The following is a 3611-nucleotide window of genomic DNA, read 5'->3' as shown; positions in this document are numbered from 1 at the left end:
TTTTTTTTTTTTTTTTTTTTTTTTTTTTTTTTTTTTTTTTTTTTTTTTTTTTTGAGACGGAGTCTCATTCTGTCACCCAGGCTGGAGTACGGTGGTGTGATTTCAGCTTACTGCAACCTCTGTCTCCTAGGTTCAAGTGATTCTCCTGCCTCAGCCTCCCAAGTAGCTGGTATTACAGGTGTACACCACTACCATCTGGCTAATTTTTGTATTTTTGGTGGAGACAGGGTTTCACCATGTTGGCCAGGCTGTTCTTGAACTCCTGACTTCAAGTGATTTGCCTACCTCGGCCTCCCAAAGTGCTGGGATTACAGGTGTGAGCCACTGTTCTCAGCCGGAAATGAACTTTTTTACTCGGGAAACTTAGGTGAGATCTCTTGGGAGACCATTTGTCTGGCTAAGCATTCTATTACTGTGCAACGCAGGGGAAATAAATACTGGGGGACAACAGGCACTTTCGGCAACTTGAATAAATGAACCTATTAGAGTTGATTGATCTAAGCCTAGGTGACAAAATTAGTAAATTACATGGGAGAGTAGTTATTCATTTATAATCTGTCAAACAGGACAGGCAAGATGAGAGAAAATTCCCAATTCGGACCGGGCGCGGTGGCTCATACCTGTAATCCCAGCACTTTGGGAGACCGAGGCGGGCGGATCACAAGGTCAGGAGATAAAGACCATCCTGGCTAACACAGTGAAACCCCGTCTCTACTAAAAAAATACAAAAAAATTAGCTGGGCATGGTGGCAGGCGCCTGTAGTCCCAGCTACTCGGGAGGCTGAGGCAGGAGAATGGCATGAACCTGGGGGGTGGAGCTTGCAGTGAGCCGAGATCTCACCACTGCACTCCAGCCCGGCAGAGCCAGACTCCATCTCAAAAAAAAAAAAAAAAAAAAAAAAAAAAAAAAAAAAAACAATTCCCAATTCAGGGGAAAAAAAAGAAAGAAAGAAAAAAAGACAATTCCCAATTCAGAGGAATGAAATAATAAAAAGAGAAGAATGAATGGTAAGTTAAAATAACTCTGTTTATATACCGTTTCTGCCACCTAACAGTTGGGCAATTTTAACAAGTTGCACAGCCTCAATAAGTATATGATCTGTCTGTAAAATGGAGATAACATCATCTACTCTACAGAGCTGGGAAAAGATTGAGATAATATTTGTTAGGTACTTTGTAAGCAATGATACTCAGACAGATCACAGTTATTATTAGTGATAACAAAGCTTACAATGATGTAGTAAATATTTTAGAAAACATTGATTAAAAGTGATATGAGACTTGTTATCTTTTAAAATCACTTTTTAAAAACATATTGAACTTGTAGTTAATTTTTTTAAATTCTCACTATTTTTTCCCCTGCTGGTCAGGTCTCATTTGTTAAATTGTGTATCCAAAAAGCAGTTGAGCAAATATTCTCATTGTATCATAACAAACTCATGAACACAAAGCCAGAAACTACAGATTAAAAATAAATTTTGATTCTAATATTATAATATTTATACATTCATTTTTATAGCAAAATTAATTTCACAAAATTATAATAAACTAAATAAATGGAGTCCCAAATTTTACACGTACTCTCTTTTGCATAAAGAATAGGAATTAGTTTGGAAAAGGATCTCACTGGCTTTGTGTAGTGCATTTACAAGTTATAGTGGGAAGAGCAAAGGGGCTAGCCTCATTTCTACTACACAATGGCCTCACTGCAAGGTAATATCTTGGTCTGCAAGGCAGCCATAAGGTCAGGAGATTGGTTACATACAGGTAGATGAATTAAGTGAGCATATTGAGATGAGAGCTGGGTTTTTCTCTGTCACAAAAGGGAATTAACAGTTCAGAAAGGGAGAAAACTAAACCTGGAAGCAGTGATCTCCTAGTAGCAATGATCACACCCAGCACCCAGATGGAGGCTTCTGAATACCATTCTCCACTAACAGAATCCAGAAATCCTTGAAGAAATGGTTGATTTTAGGACTGGAACAAGGACAGTACAAAATGTTCCTGGAACATCTTGTTTGTCACGAAAGTAGGAAAGCAATCAAAGAATGACGAGGACATGTTAGAAGAAGAAGTCCTAGTTTGAAGGGCTTCCATTAGCTAAATCTGGAACAATTTGAATATCAAAATAAATGATAGCAACAGATTATCCATTGAATAAAACAGATAAACAAGGAAGAAGGAAAAGCTTTTTTTTTTTTTTTTTAAAGAGACAGTCTCATGCTGTCACCCAGGCTGGAGTGCAGTGGCACAAGCATGGCTCACTGCAACCTCGAACTCCTGAGCTCAAGTGATTCTCATTTCTCAGCCTCCCCTGTAAGTGATGCTACAGGTATGCACCACCATGCCTGGCTAATCTTTTGATTTTTTTTTTGTTTTTCTTTTGTAGAGATGAGGTCTCACTATGTTGACCAGGCTAGTTTCGAACTCCTGGCCTCAAGTGCACCTGCCTTTGCCTCCCAAAATGCTGGAATTACAGGCATGAGCCACTGTGCTAGGCCAAGGAAAACTTTACCTTATAATAGAAAGCCAACTAATAAATGTAGAAAGAATAATGGGATTAGAATAGCACCATTTGTCAACCATTATAGTAATAATTGATTTAGGAAAAAACCAATAATGGATGCTAAAGCCAGTGGGGGAGTGGGGACTGGGGAATGTGATGAAGAACACGATATTTACATAACATAAAAGTAGCTCTCGCCGGCCCCCACCAAATGCGGAGCAACCCGCGAACTCACACCGTTTCTCTCCATCCTCAGCCTGCGCGCCACCGTCGCCGTCATGCTGGCGCCGCTCTCCGCCGCTGCGCGGTGACCGCAACCGCCCAGGCCGGCCCTCGAGGCCTCCTGCATTCTGCCCCAACCCCGGCCCCGCCGCGGCTATCCAGTCAGTTCACTGCTATTCCCATGGGTCACTGAGACAGATGAGGAGTTTGATGCTCGCTGGGTAACATACTTCAACAAGCCAGATACAGATGCCTGGGAATGGCGTAAAGGGATGAACAACACACTTGTTAGCTATGATCTGGTTCCAGAGCCCAAAATCATTGATGTTGCTTTGTGGGCATGCAGACGGTTAAATGATTTTGCTAGTGCAGTTCGCATCCTAGAGGGCGTTGAGGACAAAGCAGGACCTCATAAGGAAATCTACCCCTATGTCATCCAGGAACTTAGATCAACTTTAAATGAACTCAGAATCTCCACTCCGGAGGAACTGGGCCTTGACAAAATGTAAACTCCATGGCTTCCCAAGGATTTATTGATACTGCTACTTGAGTGTAAACAGTTACCTGGAAATACTGATAGCATATTTCCTTATTTGAACAAGTTTTCCTATATTAAGTACCAAGCCATGTAATGGTAACTTGGACTTTAATAAAAGGGAAATGAGTTTGAACTTAAAAAAAAAAAAAATTAGCTCTCCACAAAATACTTATTAATAACTTTTAACCTAGTAAGTACAAAATACTTATTAATTAATTTTACAGTGAAGAAATTCGGCAGACACCATCTTAACCAAGTGATAAAAGTCAACACTGATAGAAATAGAACAAATTACATTGTTGCCTTCTGATGCCGCATTGAGAAGAACATAGCATCACTTCTGTG

General features: G+C 40.3%; 1 protein-coding gene and 1 pseudogene across 1 annotated transcript in view; one reads left to right on the top strand and one right to left on the bottom strand.

Annotated features, from left to right (window-relative positions):
* Window positions 1-2989, bottom strand: part of FBXO34 (F-box protein 34) — a 113438-nt gene extending 110449 nt beyond the window's left edge. The window contains exon 1 of the mRNA XM_017873682.1: window positions 2744-2989. The gene's annotated coding sequence lies outside the window, so the exon portion shown is untranslated. The remainder of the gene's footprint in view (window positions 1-2743) is intronic.
* On the top strand, window positions 2718-3237 carry LOC108530638 (cytochrome c oxidase subunit 5A, mitochondrial-like; annotated as a pseudogene).
* The last annotated feature ends 374 nt before the right edge of the window (window positions 3238-3611 follow it).

This window comes from Rhinopithecus bieti, unplaced genomic scaffold, assembly GCF_001698545.2.
Source record: "Rhinopithecus bieti isolate Rb0 unplaced genomic scaffold, ASM169854v2 scaffold_7985, whole genome shotgun sequence".
NCBI lineage: Eukaryota > Metazoa > Chordata > Mammalia > Primates > Cercopithecidae > Rhinopithecus > Rhinopithecus bieti.
The sequence above is the reverse complement of the archived record's forward strand: the minus strand, read 5'-3'. Positions and strand labels throughout refer to the sequence as shown.